The 24,930-nt window shown below is 44.0% G+C and overlaps 1 protein-coding gene across 1 annotated transcript in view; it reads right to left on the bottom strand.

The window, feature by feature from the left end:
• Nucleotides 1-24,930, bottom strand: part of UNC5D (unc-5 netrin receptor D) — a 629,552-nt gene that overhangs the window by 476,461 nt on the left and 128,161 nt on the right. The gene's annotated exons all lie outside the window — the stretch shown is intronic.

The following is a 24,930-nucleotide window of genomic DNA, read 5'->3' as shown; positions in this document are numbered from 1 at the left end:
AGCCGTGGGTAGACGCTGGTAGCTGAGTGGCTACGTGGAGCGGCTGGATAGCCGTGGGTAGACGCTGGTAGCTGAGTGGCTACGTGGAGTGGCTGGATAGCCGTGGGCAGATGCTGGTAGCTCGGTGGCTACGTGGAGTAGCTGGATAGCCATGGGTAGACGCTGGTAGCTGGGTGGCTACGTGGAGCGGCTGGATAGCCGTGGGTAGACGCTGGTAGCTGAATGGCTACGTGGAGCGGCTGGATAGCCGTGGGCAGACGCTGGTAGCTGAGTGGCTACGTGGAGTGGCTGGATAGCCGTGGGTAGACGTTGGTAGCTGGATGGCTTTGGGGAGCGGCTGGATAGCCGTGGGTAGACGCTGGTAGCGTGGAAGCTACTTGATGCGGCATGGGAGCCGTGGGTGAGAGATGGTAGCGTGAAAGCTACTTGGTGCGGCCTGGGAACCGTGGGTGAGAGATGGTAGCGTGGAAGCTACTTGGTGCGGCCTAGGAGCCGTGTGGAGAAGCTGGTAGCATGGAAGCTACGTGGAGCGGCCTGGGAGCCGTAGGTGAGAGTCTGGTAGCGTGGATAGCTGAATGCAGCAGGCTTACGGATAGCACTGGTCTAGGAACCAGCAGGAGCCTGGGACATACTGGCACACAGAGGAACAGCTATAGCACAAGCAGTACACCACGGAACGTAACACGATGTTCAAGCACTGAGTGCTATTAGAGGAGGATCTATATACCTAGAGTTTGGCAGTGATTGGTGGATTCAGACAGGTGGTCTGGCAGTGGCATTCAGAGTGGAGCAAGGCACAGCATGCAGAGGCAGTATTCATCTCTGCAGCCCTTGAGAAACAGGACCACACCTGTGATTCCAATTAAGACTAGCAATGCTCACAGACAGAGCAGGGTCCAGGTGTTTAATCAGTGTGGGGGGAGAGCAGTCTGCACACACAGAGATGTTACAGCCAGCATGATTCAGCCAGAGCAGATGTCCCAGGAGAATTACAAACACAGATCCATGGAGCAGCTGGCAGAGGTAAGTCACAAAGGGTAAAAACTAGCCAGGATTGTGACAGTACCCCCCTCTTCAAGGGTGGACTCCAAACACCCAAATAAATACATAGGAGAACATGAAAAAATGAGACGCCCAGGAAACTGAAAAACTTTCTTCCAAACATGACATTACAGGAGCTTCAAACATAGGAACACCATCACTCTAGAAACATCTCTTTAGACATCTTCTTAATTCTGCATTATTGGGATACCAGAAGTGGAAATTCTTCAAAGGGGATGATTCAAGACCTTCGTCGATTCTTCTTTCTGCTGCGAGAACGTTTTGTGCCAACCAATGGACATGGGATCTCTGGTAACTCCTGTGGAAACACATGACTGGAAAGGACAGGGTCAAATGGCAGATGGTTTTCAGGGAATGGAGAATTATCATATGCAGGATCAAGTTCAGACTCCGAGTCAGTATCTAAAGGTAAAATCGAAGGTTTAGTAGGACTTGAACATTGATAGGACTCCTGGGAGGAACTATGTGAAATATAACCAATTTTGATGGTGTTTTGGGAGTTACCGCAGTATGAAGAGGACAAGGAGGTGGCCGCACATCTCATGTTCAGGGAAGTGGAGGACTCAGCAGAGGATGATTCTTTAGTAGCACCAACAGACTGCTTGGACCGATTTTCAGAACTAGAATTTCGTTTGACAGGTTTTAGACCAAATTCTTTAATAACAGCTTCACTGAAAGTCTTTGTTTTTAGAAGCACAGGATCTTTAGACTCGATGAGAGGATTGGCCCAGTCCAATGCCTTACCTCTAAAGGAAGAGAGAAGGTACTTAGTAAGGTTGGTAGGAGTGATACCATAAGCTGGATCTGCTTCCATGATTGCAGCATATTGCGTCAGTAATGCAAAGTATTGCGATAAGTCCCCATCAAAATATATGTATCCTAGAGTATCCAATGAAGTTTGTGTGTTCGAGGATTGTGGAGCACATTCAGGTGCAGGGCTGGAAGAGACTTGAGGATGCTCTGATTGTTGAGGAATCAAAACAACTGAAGTTGACAGCTGTTCGGTACTTGGACCAACTAAAGGAACTGGAAGGAGTCCTGAAGAGCCAGAGACAGCAGCTTCAACATTCGAGGCTGAGAACAGGCTACAGAAACTGTCATCCTCTGGAACGATATTTTCAGGAGATGCTGAACAGGAGCCATGATCAGGATTAGTAGTACATGACACTTCTCCCTGGGAACTGGAACCTGGACCCCACTCCTGGGGCATGAGACTTGAGACCCCCTCCTGGGGTGCGATACTTGAGGCCCCTTGCTGGGGTGCGAGACTTGAAACCCCCTCCTGGGGTGCGAGACCTGAGACCCCCTCCTGGGGTGCGAGACTTGAGACCCCTTCCTGGGGTGCGAGACTTGAGACCCCCTCCTGGGGTGCAAGACTTGAGACCCCTTCCTGGGGTGCGAGACTTGAAACCCCCTCCTGGGGTGCGCGATCTGAGACCCCTTCCTGGGGTGCGAGACTTGGGGCCCCCTCTTGGGGTGAGAGACTTGGGACCCCCTCTTGGGGTGAGAGACTTGGGACCCCCTCTTGGGGTGCGAGACTTGGGACCCCCTCTTGGGGTGAGAGACTTGGGACCCCCTCTTGGGGTGAGAGACTTGGGACCCCCTCTTGGGGTGCAAAACTTGGGACCTCCTCTTGTGGTGTGAGACTTGGGACCCCCTCTTGGGGTGCGAAACTTGGGACCCCCTCTTGGGGTGTGAGACTTGTAACCCTCTCCTGGGGTGAGAGACTTAAGGTCCCCTCCTGGAGTACAGAACTTGACACTCCCTGTTGGAGTATGGGACCCAAAATCCCCTTCTGGGGAAGCTGACTCGACTTTTCCTTTTGGGGTATGGAACATGAACCCCCCTTTTGGGATGTGAGAACAGAGACTTCCTCCTGGGGTGAGTGACTCAAAACCCCTTCTTGGGTTACGAGACTTGAGGACCCTCCTGGGGTAGCCAACTGAAGTCCACTACCAGAGCAGGCAGAATCCGGGTTGGGTCCTGAACAGGCAAAATCTGGGCTTGGACCGGAACAGGCAAAATCCGGGCTTGGACCGGAACAGGCAGAATCCGGGACGGGACCGGAACAGGCAGAATCCGGGACGGGACCGGAACAGGCAGAATCCGGGACGGGACCGGAACAGGCAGAATCCGGGCTGGGACCGGAACAGGCAGAATCCGGGACGGGACCAGAACAGGCATTGAGACGTTGACACATAGTTATACTGCTGGAATTGCAAAGGGGACAGCCTTTGAGAAAGTGGTCAGAAGCTCCACAATAGCGACAGAGATGTAAATCTTTACTCCGCTGGCGTTCAGCCACAGAGAGCTTGGAGCGCGGGTAACTTCGATGTCTCACTTTACTTGGCAAGGAAGAATCTTTGGTTCTTAGAGATTCCAAGACAGAGTTTTTAGTTGAGACAGAGGTAGCTCTAAGAAATTCAGGAATGATCTGAAAGATTTTGTTGAGTAGAGCCTGTAGCTGTTCCAGCAGTTGATGGAAAGTAGTTAGGGGTTCAGGTAAGATTTGGGTATCATCTAGCCGGTTAGTCAGAATTTGCAGAAGCTGTAGTACTTGATGCTGTACCGCCTCCTGTGAATCCAAACGAGTGATTAGGTTACGGAAAGCACTTGATCCAGGATTAAGTGCTTGATCCGCTACCATCGTTAGGCTTGAACATACTGTCACAGTTGGTGCTAGCGAGTTACCTGTAACAGGTGATGAGCTGGAATCACTGGAGGCCGGCTGGACTGGAACCATGGTTAACATGAATAGCTCTTTATTATAAGAAGTGGGTAGCAGTGAGAACTGCCTTTGGTGATGAGTGACTGGAACTGGAAACTGTAGACGTTGGAATGAGACCAGAAGGAACTTGGAGGGACCAGACTGGGACCGGCAGGTAGGCTGACTGAGCTGGTCGGGGTACCAGTAGATGAGCCTGCAGATGGATGGTAGCACGGAAGCTACTTGGTGCAGCTAACGAGCCGTGAGGTGAGTGGGCTTGGAGGAACTGGACTGGGACCGGCAGGAAGACTGGTATCTGGATGGCTACGTGGAGCGGCCGGTTAGCCGTGGGTAGACGCTGGTAGCTGGGTGGCTACGTGGAGCGGCTGGATAGCCGTGGGTAGATGCTGGTAGCTGGGTAGCTAAGTGGAGCGGCTGGATAGCCGTGGGTAGATGCTGGTAGCTGGGTGGCTACGTGGAGCGGCTGGATAGCCGTGGGCAGACGCTGGTAGCTGGGTGGCTACGTGGAGCGGCTGGATAGCAGTGGGTAGACGCTGGTAGCTGGGTGGCTACGTGGAGCGGTTGGATAGCCGTGGGTAGTCGCTGGTAGCTGAGTGGCTACGTGGAGCGGCTGGATAGCCGTGGGTAGACGCTGGTAGCTGAGTGGCTACGTGGAGCGGCTGGATAGCCGTGGGTAGACGCTGGTAGCTGGGTGGCTACGTGGAGTGGCTGGATAGCCGTGGGCAGACGCTGGTAGCTCGGTGGCTACGTGGAGTAGCTGGATAGCCGTGGGTAGACGCTGGTAGCTGGGTGGCTACGTGGAGCGGCTGGATAGCCGTGGGTAGACGCTGGTAGCTGAGTGGCTACGTGGAGCGGCTGGATAGCCGTGGGCAGACGCTGGTAGCTGAGTGGCTACGTGGAGCGGCTGGATAGCCGTGGGTAGACGTTGGTAGCTGGATGGCTTTGGGGAGCGGCTGGATAGCCGTGGGTAGACGCTGGTAGCGTGGAAGCTACTTGGTGCGGCCTGGGAGCCGTGGGTGAGAGATGGTAGCGTGAAAGCTACTTGATGCGGCCTGGGAACCGTGGGTGAGAGATGGTAGCGTGGAAGCTACTTGGTGCGGCCTAGGAGCTGTGTGGAGAAGCTGGTAGCATGGAAGCTACGTGGAGCGGCCTGGGAGCCGTAGGTGAGAGTCTGGTAGCGTGGATAGCTGAATGCAGCAGGCTTACGGATAGTACTGGTCTAGGAACCAGCAGGAGCCTGGGACATACTGGCACACAGAGGAACAGCTATAGCACAAGCAGTACACCACGGAACGTAACACAATGTTCAAGCACGGAGTGCTATTAGAGGAGGATCTATATACCTAGAGTCTGGCAGCGATTGGTGGATACAGACAGGTGGTCTGGCAGTGGCATTCAGAGTGGAGCAAGGCACAGCATGCAGAGGGAGTATTCATCTCTGCAGCCCTTGAGAAACAGGACCACACCTGTGATTCCAATTAAGACTAGCAATGCTCACAGACAGAGCTGGGTCCAGGTGTTTAATCAGTGTGGGGGGAGAGCAGTCTGCACACACAGAGATGTTACAGCCAGCATGATTCAGCCAGAGCAGATGTCCCAGGAGAATTACAAACACAGATCCATGGAGCAGCTGGCAGAGGTAAGTCACAAAAGGTAAAAACTAGCCAGGATTGTGACATGGATGGATTTGCACAGCGGTACACAAATCCGTCCATCTCCGATGCAAATGCAGAAGGAAGTGTCAGATGGTCATGTTTGTTGCTCCTTCGGTCAGGCTGTCGGAGCTGAAGCTTCCCGCAGCCTGACCGGTGCCTGGTCATGCAAGAGGCCAGGAATTTGCATCTGCCTACACATACCATGCCCTCATCCCACCCGTAAAAAGGAGGCAACATGCCTCCAATTCCGGGAATGACTTACTGGCATGTCCTTGCCCCCCCTCCCAAGGCCAAAACATGTCAATCATGCTGCGGCTTGGGGTTCTGCGAGCAAGATCTCAGGACCAGCTCTGCACATGCACAGAACAGGTCCTGCACAGGCGCATACTCCTAAACATCGGAGATGTGCATTCACCCTCGGATGAACGTACATCTCTTAATCAGACCCTTTGTCTTCTCATCTCAATTCAGTCAGGTTACTTGGTTCCACTAGAGTGCTACAGGCAGATACGGTAACTGTTTGGTTTATGATGCATTACATTGATGCTGCTTGCACCATCCGGTCATACGTCCTCGTTGATAACCCACAAACCCAGAAAAATACTAGTTAGTAAGTCTCTGTCATGTCACCTCTGCAGAGTGTTCTCAGCGTATTTCCAATTATGTTATATATCAAAAGTGATGTAAGTAGGAGACCACAGTAGGGGAGAGGTATTTTTATCATTGTCATTTATATATGGTCTGTTTACTGCTGCACTCTGAAGGCTCAAGTTTGTTCTAAGCCAGCAACAGTCTCCCCATTTGTTCTCATTGTTACAAGAACTTTGTATTTAGGACCTCACAGCTCCAGTTGTAGGACAACACACTCTGACAACTTCATGCCTTATAGATATAACAATTATAACTACTCTCCCCACAACTTATCCACTTTTGTACTTCTCTTACTTGGCATCTGCTTGCTGGCATTTGTAGTCTACAGCCATTTATTGTCCTCTTTTATTGCAGAGCTAAGTGCTTCCTGTGATCCAGATACATTTCCTATTGATTTCACACATACAAGCTGTGAAGTAGAGAGATCCTCTATTGGTTTATTAATAATGGTAACAATTAAACAAATGATAGTTTTGCAAAGGACACATCAGCAAGGAGCTGGCCTATGTGATTTACTGGGGATGTGTTATGGACTTGCTCATGCGGACACCTCTCTGATGGGAACAAATCCCTTTACAAGCTCCAATATTAGATAAAGGAAGGCAAATAAAATCTATTTGTGGACTTTTATTCCTCTTCACACAAAGTTACATCTGCAGCATCAAACAATTTCCAGCTAATACAAGAGTAGGAAGATGTAGCTTAACTTGGGGCATGAGTTTATTTTTATGCATATATGTTATGAATAGGAAAAGAATGACAGTATATAGGTGCCGATGCAAAACTAAAGCTAAGCCTGTTTGCTGAATGTATCTCAGGTATATTTGCACTGCACGTGCTTCTGACATGAGTATGGGTGATGCATTTTGTTTGCATCTTCATTTGTGACTAAAGAGGCAGAGGGTCTGATTCAGAGGTGCACATAAAGTGGACGATGTTTTTAGTCTGCACCTGTGTCCCGCTATAAGGGCCTGATTCAGCTTCAGACGGAAGAACTAAGCTGCTCACAAGCAGCTTAGCTATTCCGTCTGTGGTGAAATGGTAATGCAGCAGGAGGCCCAAAGATCGAAATTGCACAAGAGATGCCATTTTGGTGGACGTTTCAAGGAGGTAACAGGTGGGTGACTAGGTAGACACGGGCATCAGTAGGTATTCCTGCATCTGACAGTTGTGTTCTGTACTGAGGCATCCACATTCATTGTGTCTGTGTGTTACGTGCCGATATGAACCTTTATCAACTCACTTTTTCAGGACACGAAGTGGGGCTGTGTCAAATTTCACTAAATTACGTCAATTACTTTAAAAGTTATAAGAAAAACTTTGGGGCCAATTGCAAGTGAAACATCCTGTACTAGGAGGCTTTATTTCAGACTCAGATGATACATGTCATCACAGCAGGTACCCAGTCTTCAATGATGCCTCCCTCCTTCTATCTACTAAATGTGAGTGTTGGTTGTTTACTTTATCCTGTTTGGATGAATGAGTGTTTTTTATAATTAACCTATGGATCCTGTACCATTGAATGCATTGGAGTGCTACCTCATTACTCTTCTGATATATATATATATATATATATATATATATATATATATATATATATATATATATCCCTTGACCCTCCTTCTCAGATTTTTTGCTACCATGGATACAATGTAATGCAGCTGTTTATATCAGGTATTGCGGGGATGGCTTAGGAGTGTCAGTCTGTAATATGGTGACAACAGTGTTTATAAAGAAAGTGAAGTCCTATAGCAAGTTGTTCCTTTAGTCTGTAGTAGCCAACATAATGCTTTTAGTTGGTCAAGATGTTTTTTTGAGTGTTACATTTAATATGGGAGTTAAGGCAATGTTTAACAGAAACACAGAAGACCCATGGTACAATTGTTCTTGTTTCTACATAAGGAGGACTCAAACCATTTATCTGATATGTTCATATACAGTTGCTGAATATGTAAATGTAGGGTATACAATGTGCATGCTACACAAATCGGTATATTGTTTCTCTCTAACACTAATTACTGTCAGAACTGAATTTGTGAGTGGGCTACCCCTTCCCCACACTCCTGAGGGAAGTAGCACAGGCTCCACGTGTGGGGAGTAGCACAGGCTCTGCGTAACTCTTTGGGATTAAAGATGAGTTGTAGCTAGAATGTTTAGGAATATTTTAGTTACCAATATCTTTGAATAAAGTAAGTTATCACTTACATTTTCTACTGCATTAAAATGGCACCTCTAATGTAATTGTTGTGAAATTACAAAAACATGAGAGATGGTACGGGATAGTGAAAGAGGGTCTTGTGTAGTGTAGGAGGTGAATAAAAAAAAATCACTTTAGACATATTTCACCTCCAGGAAAGCTAAATGACTGAATGAAAGACCTTATTATAATATTTCTGCAGCCTGGCAGCTGTTTGCCCAGACCCACAACGATAGTCAATAAACCCGGTAGAATAATACTCCTGCTATGGCTTGTCTTCCTTGTAATCTGATGAATAACTAAAGACCCTTCAATTGGAGGGTGGTTCGCCCCTCCTCAGCTGGCTGGGCAGTAAATGCTTCCTTAGAAGTGCACAATTTGATTCGATGAGAGAAACTGTAAGTCTTCAAGATGGGGTGTGAATGTTTCTGCACAGACATATTGTACAATAAATATCCCTGCATAGAGTTACCCCATGATAGCCGAATTCTGTAGGGAAAGACTGGCAATGGGCACAAGAGGGTAACAGCTGCTCTCTGAACCTCTCATGTTATTTCAGAAGAGGATAAGTCTGCCATCAGTCAAGCACACAAAGCTCAGCAATACATGGTCACTGGATATAGCACATATGTCTTATGTAGCCATTTACTCTATGCCACAGGGCCCTGTGAATCATCATTGTCATCGGTTACCACTACAAAGTTTCAGGAAATCAATGCTATCTTACAGGAAGACACAGATGATGAACTATCATGGCTCCCGACCTTAGCATCGCTTCACACGGTACCCTTGGTATGACTCCTATGGATCCCTGTGTTACAGCTCCAGGGCGAGAGTCGTATCTGAGGTGGTATAGTCTGTCCTTATGCTTTACGTGTACATCTTCAACATGCTAAAACAAGATCTACCAGTACCAGTATTCCTCTATCCTGCTAACATTAACATTAAAAGTTTATTTCAATATATCTCAACTGCAACAATAGTTTAATGCCTTAAATTGTTCACTAACATAGCAACAATTTTGGACCACACTCAATCATGTATCTGTGGACATTCACAAAGCGTGTGATTTCAACTTTAACCATGCATTGGTGATCAATACATATAGCAACATTTCCACAATTAATACTGGATAGGCATGGCAGAAACATTCCTAATACACATTTATCAGAAAGTAGATAGTTTTATTGAGAGGCTGATTGAAGGATAGTAGATGCAGTGTACATGTCATGAAATACTGTTGTAGCGGAGAGTTTAGTGCAGTCTTTGAACAGCCTTACTGTGGGAGAATCAGGGAATAATGCAGTAAAACTGCTTTTAAATCGACTCTGCTGGGCTTTGCTGCAGGTAGGAACAAGGAAGTGCTCTCCCTGTGCTGTCAGGCTGTTAATGCAGAGCTCCATGCTGCAGATGTGAAAGGGGTTGAAGCCTGTTGATGGGACTGATGCTGGCAGCACTTGGATATAGCTGCCTACAAACAACCTCAGTGGGGGGTACTGCTTCGTTAAAGGTGTTGGCATATAGTGCATTATAGCCCCTTGACTGCTGAAGCTGTTAAAGAGCCACAGGAGAGCCCATGCAGATCATTAGCCCTTTATTCCTCCCCCGTCAATGCCAATCCTGGTGCTGAGCAACACTAATTAAAATCAGCATGATGCACCATTAACAGTGAACTTGTTGGAGCCAGGAAACAGTAAATAACCTTAACTTCTGATCTGCTGGACAGATCTTTACAAGGCTCCTAGGTGAAATGTCTGGAAGTAATGGTGAAATAACCCTATGTACTCCCTTATTTGTGCCTTGCAGGCTTATACTATTAGACCAGGGGTCTTCAAACTTGGCCCTCCAGCTGCTGTGGAACTACACATCCCAACATGCACTGCCACCTTTTTGATATAACAGCATGCTAAAACTATGTGCAGTGCATGCTGGGATGTGTAGTTCCACAGAATCTGGAGGGCCAAGTTTGAAGGCCCCTGTATTAGACTGTTGCATATACAAGTATAAGCTCCCTAGCACAATCCCTGCAACACAGCTGCTTTGCTTGTAATTTGCAGATGTCACTTACTTTATGACTTAGGGCCTGATTCAGGTTGGTTCGCAAGGCTGCGTTCGCACACAGCCAGCCGATGTTTGCATTCTACGCATGCGTTTAAGATGCAGTGTGCGTGCGCGAACCGGCCACAGCGATCGCAGTGAGCACGCAGAATCACACAGTGATTGACAGGAAGTAACCGTTTGAGGGTGGTAACTGGAGGTGGTAAGAGAAACGCAGGCGTGCCTGGGCATTTGAACGCTGTTACAGGGGCATGCATAATTAAGCCCCTGCGATAGCATACGCTGGCAGAAGTGTAGATGGCGACAGAAAGTTTAGCAGTTTGTGCGGTAGGGTCAGGTCAACCACAAATGTGCGGCATACGCTGGCAGAAGTGTAGATGGCAACAGAAAGTTTAGCAGTTTGTGCGGTAGGGTCAGGTCAACCACAAATGTGCGGATGTTTTTGATGTTACTCGATGGTACCGATGTTTTCGCTGACTGCAGGTGTATGTCATGGGAAGTGGGCGACTTTATACAGTGATGGGAATCTTGGTATAGTGCTGCGGTTGCCGTGCGATTGCATTCATTAGCATATTTTAGCAGCGAGCGGGGTGCATGCGAATCAGGCCTGGCCAACTTGTGGCTCACCAGCTGTTGTGAAACTACAGGTCTTAGCATGCCCTGCCACAATTTTTTCATTTCCTTGTAGCAAAACTGTGACAGGGCATGCTGGGACTTGCAGTTTTACAAAAGCTGGAGAGCCACAGGTTGACCAGGCCTGACTTATACAGTCTTATGGGTCTTGTACTGTAGTCTATGCATCACACTTGGTTAAAGGGAGATATTTATCAAACCTTTAAAAGAGATAAAGTGGAGTGTTGTCCATAGCAACCAATCAGCCTCCAGAGATGTGCTCTTTCTTACTGTTGCTTCAGTCATGCCAAATAGCCCCTCTCTGCCCGCCAGGTTCCCTAGCGACTCAGCAGCCCTGAGGGTCTTTTTAGCTTAAATAGGGCATCTTACTAGTATAATTAAAACAACGGGGAACAACATAACTGCATTGTTAGCATCCACAGACCACTGGGGTGTGCGACATTTGTACAACTGTGTGCGAACGAGTCTGAATCTGTGTAAGAAGGACGAAAATCCGAACAGTTGCAGCTATTCCTCCCACCAAGGTCCGTTGTGCTTCATCTGTGACTTTGTACACGTGTAAACAGAATTCCTGTATGGTGAATCTGTAATGCAAGTAAGTCTCAAAATTGAAACAAAGATATAATTATACTGCAGTATTCCTGTAATCAGAAAACTGCACATGCAAAGGACCCATTATGTGCATGTGCAGAACAGGTCCTGCGATCTTGCTCACAGATACCCCAAGCCACACAATGATTGACATGCTGAGGGAGCGTGCCTGAAATGCATTCCCAGAAATAGGGCTGTGTCACTCCCGTTTTCCAGTAGTGCTGAGGTCAGGGGCTGCTTCGGTGGTTGCAGATTTCCTGGCCTCACAGGCTGCCAGTCCGAGTAAGCTGAAGCCTACTCAGACTGGTCGGTGCTGCCGCCATCTCGATGATATCGGTGTTGATCCGATGCAGCACTCAGATCGCTATTGCTGTCAGAAGTCATCTGCTTCATTTACTGGATGGTATTGTACAGCCACTTCCTGGAGGCTCTGCAATACCTTCCACATCTGAAGCCCTGTGTGTCTTGCTTCGTATGGATGCCCAGTAAGTGAGGACATCTGTGTAGCTAACATTTATCTACCACTGTCCATTAAATAACAGAAGCTGATTGGTTGCTATGGTCAACTTCTCCACTTTATCTCTCTCAAAGGTTTGATACATCCCCTGATAATATACTGTATAATACTTGTATGTGCACAAACACATTTCCCTATCGTCATACTAGCAATGACTTGGAGTCTGTGTTACTGTCTGTTACAGTCTGTGTTACTGTTTGTGACAGTCTGTGTTAACCAATCTTCACATTTTTGTGGATGACCATAACCAATCAGCATCACTACATAAGCAAAGAGAAATCTGCCTGGTCCTGGTACTAGGGGGCGTGACTACATGGCTCTCTGGGCCTGATTCAGAGCCGGACGCTATTTGCGCTCATTCAGAAATAGGGGCCGGCTATTTAAATTGAGCGCTCACTCTTTGCGGTCTGTTGACCCCTCTATGTCTGAGCGAGCGAATGAAACATGCTCTCGCTATTTTGTAAAGACGCCCCCTGCCGCTCACATCCTACGTCATCTCCGCTGTTTATTAGATTAATCGAGTACATTGAAAGGCGTCTGAACTGCTCGCAGTGCTTGTGGTTGGATTTTCCTACCGCAATCATGCAAACAGTTCAGGCTAAGAAACAACCAAGTGACGTGGTCGATGACGCTGCTTTGTTAATTATGCACACCCTTAAAACGCCCGTTTTGACCGTTTGGCACGCCTGCGTTTGGATCACCACTCCCCGTTTTCAAGCACCTTCCCCTGTCACCACCCACAAACGCCTCATCATGTCACTCAAATTAGCAGGCACTCGCTGTTTTGCGAGCGCTCGATTTCCGACCGCAATGACTGGTTGGCGCATGCGCATTACGACCCATATGCATGCGCAGTTGTGCGAACATCACTCGGAGCGAACGAGCGGCCGCTTACGAGCGGCTCTGAATCAGGCCCTCTGTACATGCTGCACAACATGCAGGTTTGGAGGCGTGACTGTGCCCAATTGGCAGCCCCACCCACACTCTCTTAACCCCGTCAATAGGTCTATGTTATTGCATTGAAAATAACTATCTGCAACATAGTTTTAATTGTACTTTTATTATACTGTATATCTAGAAGCTAGTTACTGTGACAAAGGGTACTGTTGCTTACACAAAGCATAGGCAGCCAATTTGTGTGTTAAACCAACATTCATGAGAAGTCATAAATGACAATTGCATCATGGATATTTGTCATGGAGTGGATCAGTGAATATCAGTCATTCCTAGTCAACTGATAGGCTGCATCCTAATAAATATTGGTTGAATGCACTTTAACTCTTAAGGAGCGTACACAATAGACAATATGCTCCCTGAGCGATGTCGTCTAGTGTGTCCTCAGCAGGGTGTGCTCAATGTTGTTCATGACATTGAGCACACCCTCTGAACGATATCATTAACTATATCGTTCAGCGCTGGGCTCTCTTCCCCATTCCCCAACATGCAGCAACTTGACGATATCGTCAGGTTGGCCCGCATGTTTACCCGATGAACGATAATGACGAACGACCCGCGGGAACACGCATCATCATTATCGTTCATCGTTTTGGTGTTAAAAATGGACTATAAAGTGGATGACTGAACGATAGCGATATTGTTAACGTTCAGTCGTCCACTTTAATCGCCCAGTGTGTACGCACCATTACATTTGGGCAGTTTAACCCTTAATTGAATTTCCATACCTCAGGTTAGAGTCTTATTCAGCCGATGTGTCAATGTGATAAAATATTTACACATGTACTTGAAAACTAGCATTTCAGCAACATTTTTTTTTGCCTCTATGAATACTGCAGTATAACACACATTATTCCAAAGACAGCATGTAAAATTGAGAAATTAAAATTGTTGACAATGTAGAGAAGGAATCCTAATGAACAGCAAAATTATGAATCACGCAACATGTCTGCAAGGAGTTTTAACACAAATTAGGATAGAAAGACGAATGAGATTAGCAGGGAAATAGCATCCTTCCTAGATATGACCCTTATTTTGCTGGTATCTAGTCACAATAACAGCAGGCAACTTTTTAATAGATATACAGTAAGGTAGCATTTTTCTTACAGTATAATGACATGAGACAAGCCTTGCAAAGTACAATGACCTCAAAGGATAAGGGTGGGCTATTGTCAATGAACCTAGCTGCTGTATTGCCAACCCCATAATACTGTGTTTTTAAACCAGTCAGAAGAGATAGTGTTGTAAGCACAACATTTTCTGTGCCAGCGGTGTTTTAATAAAGCACTTCCTATTACTAAGAACTAGGGACCTCATTCAGAGTCGGTCATTGCGGCTGCTCGGTCATACGCCACCGATGTTCGCTAAACTGCGCATGTGTAAAATTCGCAATGCGCTTGCGTAAACTAGCTATTACGATCAGAAATTGCGCTCTTCTTGAACACAGCCAGGTCGTTAGTTTGAGTGACAGAATGAGGCGTTTGTGTGTGGTAACGGGAAGGTGCTTGTGAACGGGGGAGTGGAGATCCGAACGCAGGCGTGCCTGACTATGCAAACGGCGTTTTATGGGAGTGCATAATTAACTAAGTAGTGTCATGGCACACGTGACATGGGAGGTTTTTACACTGACTAGATTGTAGTGCTTAAGAGAGGGTATGGTCAACCTTAAGCTCTACGAGCAGCTCCGATGGTTTTGGATGGTCTAGATTAATCCTTATATGCCCGGAGATGACGTATAATGCGAACGAGAAGGGGGCGTATTTTTAGTCTTACGGCCGCATCATCCCCTCGCTCGTCCAGCTAAAGATCCCATCTTAACGACGCAACTTGCGAGCGCTTCATTTGCATATCCGGCCCCTTTTACCTTACGACTGTGCGGCCGCAACGACCGACTCTGAATGAGGTCCAAGGTGCTAACAGTAGAATGAGAATTTTTCTTTTTCCGAATGTAAAAAAACAAACAAATACCACCATTAAAATAAAGAACTTGATGCACTAGATGTATTCTTGCTGCTGTAATTAGAAGCAGCCAGAATGATGTGAACTAATAACCTTTTCATCTTTTATGTATACCACAGTCTTCCATTTTTGATGCAGCATCACAGAAAGAAATCATGTGTCAGTGTCAGGTGACAAAATGGATTCCTCACAATTAATGTACTGTATATCATGTAGGCAGGTTTGTCAAAGTGTCTCAGACATAGCTCAATAGGTCAGATATACGGTATAACAGCATGAGGTGCATGAGGTGGATTCAATAAAGTGGTACAGTACTGACTAGATACTTGGGCTAATTGGGAATACATTTTCAACATATATAATTTTTTGCAGAATGGAATTTGTTTATTAGGAAGTCCTGATGTTATAGGACAAACTTAAGCATATCCTGGCCAGAAAATATTAGTGTATTATGTTAGGGTCTACTTAGTGTCAAACATGTACATTTTTGGTAACATCAAGGGCCTGATACATAACTGGAAGTTAATTGGAAGTACTGTATGTTGCACAGAAATAAATGTGTATATACACTCATATGCAGACCTGTCAGCATCTTACATTGTGACCAGTTCTGTGTCTGTAGCATATGGGCCTAGTCATCAGTGCACACTTGCTCATGCTGTATACTAGGTGCAACAGACAGCCTCCGACATGTAATGCCCTCCCAAGACTGATTAAACTTCAATCTGTATATTAGAGCTTACCCTACATAGACCTATGTCCCCATAACATCTACCCTACTCCAATCTATTCTATCCACACTTATCCACCTTAAAACCTGCACTTTTCCAATCTATTATTTCCACATTAATGCACCCTCACACCTACCCAACTCCATCCTATCCTATCCACATTAATGCACCATCAAACATACCCTACTCCAACCTATTCTGTCCACACTAATGCACTCTCACACCTACCCTACTCCAACCTATTCTATCCACACTAATGCACCCTCACACCTACCCTACTCCAACCTATTATATCCACACTAATGCACTCTCACACCTACCCTACTCCAACCTATTCTATCCACACTAATGCACCCTCACACCTACCCTACTCCAACCTATTATATCCACACTAATGCTCCCTCATGCCTACTCTACTCCAACCTATTCTATCCACACTAATACACCCTCACACCTACCCTACTCTAACCTATTATATCCACACTAATGCACCCTCACACCTACCCTACTCCAACCTATTCTGTCCACACTAATGCACTCTCACACCTATCCTACTCTAACCTATTCTATCCACACTAATGCACTCTCACACCTACCCTACTCCATCCTATTCTATCCACACTAATGCACCCTCACACCTACCCTACTACAACCTATTATATCCACACTAATGCTCCCTCATGCCAGCTCTACTCCAACCTATTCTATCTACACTAATGCACTCTCACACCTATCCTACTCCAACCTATTCTATCCACACTAATGCACCCTCACACCTACCCAACTCCATCCTATCCTATCCACATTAATGCACCAACAAACCTACCCTACTCCAACCTATGCTATCCACACTAATGCACTCTCACACCTACCCTACTCCAACCTATTATATACACACTAATGCTCCCTCACACCCATAGGCCCGTATTCAATTTGAGGTGAAAAGTTATGATCTGCGATACTTTTTTGCTGATGACGTCATTTTCACCTGTTTTGAGTTTCCTCCGTATTCAATTTGGAAGACTTTTCTCCTAGGCAGAAAGTTAATGCAATGTAATAGGCGAAAAAGTTTCGCCTATGAAAAGCAGGCGGAAAAAAGTGCAGAATTGCGGTTTTGGGGTACAACATTGCGGGAACCCTCAGGTAAAATAAATAAAATAGGGGAACAAAGTGCCAAATTATCAAAATTAATTCAGGTCGGGTCCCCATGTATGCGGCAGGTGTTTTCTTCATTGCGGGGACAAGCGGCAGGTGCAATTTTGCTGATTTTTAAAAATAACTTTAGGGACTTAAAAAAATGCTTACCCCCATTTTCATGTACCCCAAATTTGATAGGAATAGTTATTTTCCCCCCAAAAAAAATCGAAGTGCTATTCTTTACCACTTCTTCATAGCCGCAAAATTGCACCTTTCCACGGCTATTACAAACCCCGACTTCCTTCATCAGGCAAAAATGGGGGTACCCATAGTGATCCCCCATGTCTGGACATTTTTAGGGGGGTCCCAGGCATATTTCCTGAAAATTTAAAAAAAAATTTCGTTAGTGGGGTAAAGGGTCATTTAAAAAAAACAGGGATAATTTTTCAATTACCTAAATCAGGTGAAAAAATATGGCGTTTAGAGGTGCAGGCTTAAAAAAAAAGCCTGCCCCCTTGGGAATGCCCCCTTAAAACGAAATGTGCAAAAAAAATGTAAAAAATAAAATCGGGACACCCTAAAATAAAAATTCAAAATTTTGGGGTAAAAAAAAAATAGGGAAACAAAATGCCAAACTAGCGAAATTAATTCTGGTGGGGTTCCCAAGTATGTGGAAGGTGTTTTTTTCATTGCACAGAGTAGTGGCAGCTGTATTTTTTAAGAATTTTAAAATTACCTTTAGGGACTGAAAAATATGCTTACCTACATTTTCATGTACCGCAAATTTGATGGGATCACTTTTAAAAATGAAAAAAAAACCCTAAGTGCTCTTCTGCATCACTTCTTAAATATCGGGAAAAATAACCACCTGCCGCATCTATTTAAAAAAAACGACTTTCTTCTGCAGGCAAAAACAGGAGTACCCATAGTGATCCCCGAGGTCTGGACATCTTTAGGGGGGTCTTTCTATTATTTCCCGAAAATTCCCGTATTTTGTCGCTGATCCAAGTTTCGCCTGTTCCCGATTTAGCCTACTTTGGAATTGAATACGGGGAATAGCGGGCACGAGCGCAAAACTTTTCCTCCTGGAAAACAGGTGAAGGAGGCAAAAAGTCCAGCAGGTGAAAGGTGGACTTCTCGCCTCTAATTGAATACGGGCCATTTTCTATCCACACTAATGCACCCTCACACCTACACTACTCCAATCTATTCTATCCACACTAATGCACTCTCACATCTACCATACTCCAACCTATGCTATCCACAATAATGCACCCTCATGCCTACCCTAATCTAACCTATTCTATCCACACTAATGCACCCTCACACCTACCCAACTCTAACCTATTATATCCACACTAATGCACCCTCATGCCTACTCTACTCCAACCTATTTTATCCACACTAATGCACCATCACACCTACCCTACTCCAACCTATTATATCCACACTAACGCACCCTCACATGTACCCTACTCCAACCTATTATATCCACACTAATGCACCCTCACGCCTACTCTACTCCAACCTATTATATCCACACTAATGCACCCTCATGCCTACTCTACTCCAACCTATTCTATCCACACTAATGCTCCCTCATGCCTACTCTACTCCAACCTATTCTATCCACACTAATGCACCCTCATGCCTACTCTACTCCAACCTATTCTATCCATGCTAATGCACCCTCATGCCTACTTTACTCCAACCTATTCTATCCACGCTAATGCACCCTCACACCTACCCTACTCCAACCGAATCTATCCACACTAATGCACCCTCACACCTACCCTACTCCAATCTATTCTATCCACACTAATACACCCTCACACTTACCCAATTCCAACCTATTCTATCCACACTAATACACCCTCACACCTACCCTGCTCCAACCTATTCTGTCCACACTAATGCACCATTACATGTACAGTACCCTACTCCAGCCTATTCTATCCACACTAATGCACCCTAATCCAATTCAACCAATATACTCTAACCAGTTCTATTCACACTAATGCACCCTCACTCCTAATCTACTCCAACCTATTATATCCACACTAATGCCAAAGCATGCGTATTGTTTACCATGCCTGTCCCTGTTGTGTTATGTATGTCCTGTTCCCTCAACTGTACAGTGCTGTGGAGCACTGTGGCACCTTGCAAATCACTGATAATAATACAAACAGCTGCTGTATTACATTGGTAGTGACAGCTAGAATGCAGCAGAATAGGTATCAGTCATCCTGCCAGTTAATCACATAAGGGAAATAATTAACTAACTGCACTCAATAGCTACTGTACATAGTTAGGGTTATAAGTACCATGAATTATCTATGCTAGGCTAGAGATGGTCGGCTTAATTTGTATCTGGCATTAAAATAATTTACTTCTGTCCAACCAATACAAATTTTATTCCATAGTTTTATAAAAATACTTATACCAGGATGTAACACCAAATCAATACTAAACCAGGAATGTATTTTTTTTTTCCTGCAGAGTATAGCAAGAGCTGTCCAGTGCTTTGTGGTGCTGAACAGTATAACAAGCACTATGGAGACAGGGAAAGGGAAAATTGCCAGCCAACAATTTACACTTATATACAGTATTGTTATGTATATGCAAGAAAATCTTTTTGATTATAACAGTTACATAGACAATATTGTACATCTCTTTTTGTATGGGGAATTTTAATTAATATGTACAGTTATGTTCTCCAAGTGGGCATACAATCTAACCTATCTGCACCTTGAAAAAGCTCTGCTGCCTTGCCAATTGAGGAAAATTATTGCAACTTTGTCCATCAAGTCCTGTGTTGCTCTTTTAATGAAACACCCTGTTTTTTTGTATTTGCCTAGACAGCTTTTCTAGATCAGACATTATACAGTATGCCGGCTAGATAAGAACACTTGCAAAAATTAACAACTATTAAGAAAGTGGAATAACAAACAGCTTGGGGTGAGGAGTCCACATTGATCAGACCATTGACCAGCTGATTTTTTTGTTGGGTACTCAAAACTGTCATTGGCAACAAAGTAAACACATCACAAATGTATAAAGTGGCTTTAGTGGTGTATGATTGTTTTTTTTTACCTTACATAAAAATATATTTAGCATTTTTAATGTTTAAAGAAACAATGAGGTGCAGTAAGAGATAAACAGAATGTTAATGTTCCGTAATATGCTCATAGTGAACTTCAAATAATTATTTATGAGTAAGATGTCATATGGTAAGTGCCAATCTACCATGTAACATACAGTACTAATTCTCTTATTTCTCTGGACTGAAAGGAAAAAATATTGAATGCAAATCATATCCCATGCAAAATGTTATATGCAAAGTGTTAAATGTGGTTGAACTCTAAATAAAATGCATGATGGAAAATATAAGTAGACTTTTTGCTAAAGTGCTTTTAATGCATCTCAAATTGCAGATATACTTTGTGAAAACAATTCAATATGTTATTTATTTTATTACTGTTAAATACAAGCTTTATAGTTACATAATTTCTATCATATATATGCATGTACGGAAATGTCATGTTATGAATAGGTTTTGCTTTTCTCTTTTGCCCGGCATTATGGTTCAGAGAGCAGTGAGGACATTGTCACATTGCAATAGATATCTATCAGTGAGACAGACAAAGGGGTGTAAGGTCGACTAATTATTTCTGTTTTATACTTCTCTTGCCATTTATTTCTAAACAACTTTCTGCTAAGACTCTCTGTATATCAGAAACATGACTCCTTATGTATATGAGAACATGTTCATATTCACTAGCCTTTTACACTACCAGTGTGTGATGTTATAACTCTAAAATATACAAGTCAATCCAACATAAGCAGAGAGGAAGAGTTTCTTTTGAACAGACACATACATTCAATAGGCAGTTTACTTATTTGGTAAAAACTGCCATAAATGCCTACACATAGAAAATATAATGTAAATTGAGTAACTGTTTTATGTCTTTAATACTATGTACATTAAGTCAACACCTCTCACAATTGTATTTCTCATGCAATACAAAATAGTTATCTGTGAAAATTTTGAGGAAGGTGTATTCCTATCAGTTGATTAGAATAACAAGGTTCCCATAGAAATTTAAGATGTATGTACAGCACATCTGATTGTCAACATTCAACATGTCGACATTAACAGAATCATCACATACAGAATGTGGACACCATCAGAGGGAAAATGTAGACATTGTAAATGTCAACAGACAGTATGTTCACAGAAGATCTTAAAGTTAGGGCTAGGTTTAGGTTAGTTAACAACATTCAGATTGTGGACATTCATACCATGTTGACATTTGGCCTCGACATTTTGAATGTTTACTTTTTTTTTTACCTTATCCAAGTTTACTAACACTTCTCAAATACGTTATGAAGCTGATGCAGAACTGGACATATGCCTGTTTACAGCTCGTATCCTGCATGTTTTCACACTGTGTATGCTCTGGATCCAAGCGTACGCAAGTTCTGGTGATGCAGATTCATACACATATCAGTCGCTCCTAACTTACGATTGAAGGGGAGGAACTGTGCTGTAATGTGGTGTTCTTAAATAGGCAAAGCTCAGAGAGGGAGGGTTGATGAAATTGCGGGCTATGCAGGGTTGAACGGAAACATCAATCTGCCTGTTTCGAAGAGCATCATTTGCACCAATTATTGTGCAAGTACACCCTGTATAATATTAGTTTTTTGTTTTTAATTACTATGTAATGTAAATATTCATTCTAATTATTGGCAGTTGTCGTTTATCTTATGTAGTGTTAAGATGTACAGTACATCTGATCCCAAAAACTATCTGAGGCTCTTTCTCATTAATGAGCTTCATGGATTATGGCTGTATGCTACTATGCTCTGCTTTCATAGACTCCAGGAGCAATTTAATTATTTGTATTTATATTGATGTGACGAAACAGAAGGGATGTAGCCAAGTCACTGATCCTTTGATGACTATGTTCTCTGCATTGCAACATGATGTAAAAAGGTCAGACTTAATGGGCCACATGCGATTTGGGTGTCTTTTTGCTGCAATGTCCTGTAGCCAGAAGGACAAACTCAGTAGGCCATTATGTATATGCCTCATTGTTCTGTGTTGTTATCCTCCCACAGGACATAGGTCACTAGTTTCAATGACATGAAGGCCATCCCTTGACAGATCACATTATACTTAATGCCAAAGGGTATAGAGACTTACTGTATGAGGACATTTATGTACTGTTGTAGAAGAAATAAAAACATTGGGGGAGAATTATCAAACCTTCTAATCAGGACAAATGGGAAAATTACCCATAGCAACCAGCTAGCTTCTAGCTGTCATTTATCATGTAAATTCTATAAAATGGTAGATAGCCGCTGTTTGGTTGCTATGGGCAATTTCTCCACCTGCACTTTAGAAGATTTACTTTTGTTGAGGACTGTTATTGCATCTAATTGGTTACCATGAGTCTTAGCACCTTTTTCATATGCACTAGTTTCCTTAAATGTCACACTTGGAATTTATGGTCTTGACAATTAAAAGAGATAGAAATTTATTACTGCATCTTAAAGAAAAAAAAAGGTCTTCTCATAGTGATTTTCTATATATGCAAGCAGGAAAAAAATATATGAATATGGTATTTATAGAACAAAATAGTATCAATATATTTAATGCGCAGTCAACGGATTGATAATCTTTTGTGGTATTCAAAGACATTCATAAGATATGGAGTCCTGTCTTGGGTGTACTAAACATGGCAGACACATTGGTCCTTCTTTAGAGCGTACAATGCATGGCCTTAGGTGATGCACAAATGAGGTGACTTATCTAAGGTTACATGTTGCTGACAGTGGAATTTAGACCGAGGCTCACAAAAGTGCTCTAGTTTTATAGCTCGTAATGTCTGAACAATTTCACCTCAACAGGCATTACTCTACTTTTTTGTTTGCATAACTGCTAGGTGTGTGTTATTTACAGACATTCAATGCATCAATAAACAAATTGTTAAGAAAGAGGAAGATGAAAAAATGGAGGATTTTTTTCTTTGAGCTTCACCAATGGTAATGAGAAGGTTAAATAGCTCAGCAGAGGTGATACGAGACACAGCAGCATCTACTCTTACAATATGAACACCTCATAGCGGGAGACTATGGGACAGCTCTGCAGAGCAACCGTAGCTGGCTCACAGACAGAAGGACAAGCCCTTTTTACCTTTAAGCACCTCAGGAGACACAGTTTGTTCCTGAGAAATCAATTGTGATGTGTTAAGTGGCTGTTTGGAGCCAAGCCACGGAAGCAGAATGACTGCTCTTGGTGAGAACTGTAGCCATAAATCTCAGGTGGATCAGGTTGCACAAGCCAGACCCTTCCGGCAGGAATAGCGTTAATAATTTTTATCCCTGCCCAGAGAGCTATACGAAATGCCAAGCCTAAACTCAGCTAATAATAGTACTTAAGCCCCATGCCCTTCCCCGACTCTACCCATCCCCTGACTTTAGATGGCCTTTTTCGCTACAAGAGGTATCATCTTCCATACTTCTCTGTAATTTGGCATAGAGACAGAACATTACATCCTCGGCTCCCTCCGTCGCCCTATCATTTTAACTGCCAACTTTTACAGCTGGTAGAGGGTGCAATTCAAGTGCCTCTCTATCTAAAAAGAAAGACACAAACACATTTCAAATAAAGAAAAAACATACAAAATAGCAGGGTTTTTTGTTGGTTTGTACTTGTAGTTAAGGCATGAAATAGATATTTTTTTTTACTGTTTTCATTTTTTTTGGTTTGTATGTTTTAGACAAAATGGAAACCTTGACAGAAATATAAGTGGTTACTCCTGCTATTGTTGAGCCCCCACATACTTATACTAGACATCCACCACCACATACTTCAAAATGTTTTCCTTTAATGTAACTAGTTCGTAAGCTGTTATTACTAGTAACTACTACAATAGTTTAGTAAAAACATATATCCACATAAAGATTGTACAAGAAAAATACCATACATAACATTGTTTGACCGATATCCATACTGACTTCCTCATTTATTGATGTAATTATGTTCAAAGCGTTATCCACTTTTCTCTATGCAGAATTCTACCATCCAGTTTGAAGGGAGAACTGGACTTTGTTAATTTCAAAAAGTTTTCCTTGTTGAGAAAACCAAGCTTAGGGGGTCATTCAGACCCACTCGCGAGCGCAGGATGCTCGCAAGCGGGTCGATGTTGCCCCACTGCGCATGCGCACGACGGAGGGAGCTCCGTCGTGCGCATGCGCGAGACCCGGATAGCGACGGGCTCTCTGTCGCTCCAGGTCTCGCACCAAAGGGGGCGTGCTGTCGATGTTGATTGACAGCACGCCCCCTTTGGTGGGCGTGCCGGGGGCGTGGCTGCCAGACTGAGGCGTTCCCAGGGGAACGCCTACTGTCTGAAGCCGGCCCCACTGACATCACTAGTGATGTCAGTGGGAGTGATTTTGGCTCTGATAGAGCCAAAATCACTCCAGGGCTTGCGGCAGCGAGACCCTACCGCAGGGTCTCCATCGCAAGCCAGATGGTCGCGATGGTCTTGACCATCGCGATCATCATCATGGACGCTCACATAAGCTGTGGGTGGTCACCCACAGCTATGCAAGCGTCCAGGAGGACACTCCATTTTCATGGAGGAAGGCCCTGATTCAGAGCGAGCACTCTGGTCAGAGCGTTCGGCTCTGAATCGGGCCCTTAGTTCAATGAGATGAGCTTTGTTACGAAGCTGATTGATAATGTAAAATAAACAATCTACTGTACAGTACTATTCTGATCACTTGGCCACTGGAAACATTATTCAGTTGGAAAATGTTATCTTATTTTTATATATATTTGACTACAGAGCTAAATAATTACAAAAAGCAAAAGTATTTTTATTTTATATGTATGTTTTTTTCTTTTAGAACATTACATTGTTTTAAACTGTGTATGTAGGTTTTCAGCAGTTTTTCGATGATAGTTATACTGTTTACAGGTAACTTTTAGGTTTAGGTTTTCTAAAGTGTTATTTACGATAAGCCCCAGCAAATTCCCAAATGCATGA

Source organism: Taudactylus pleione, unplaced genomic scaffold (genome assembly GCF_031769625.1).
Source record: "Taudactylus pleione unplaced genomic scaffold, aTauple2 ptg000567l, whole genome shotgun sequence".
Lineage (NCBI taxonomy): Eukaryota > Metazoa > Chordata > Amphibia > Anura > Myobatrachidae > Taudactylus > Taudactylus pleione.
The sequence above is the reverse complement of the archived record's forward strand: the minus strand, read 5'-3'. Positions and strand labels throughout refer to the sequence as shown.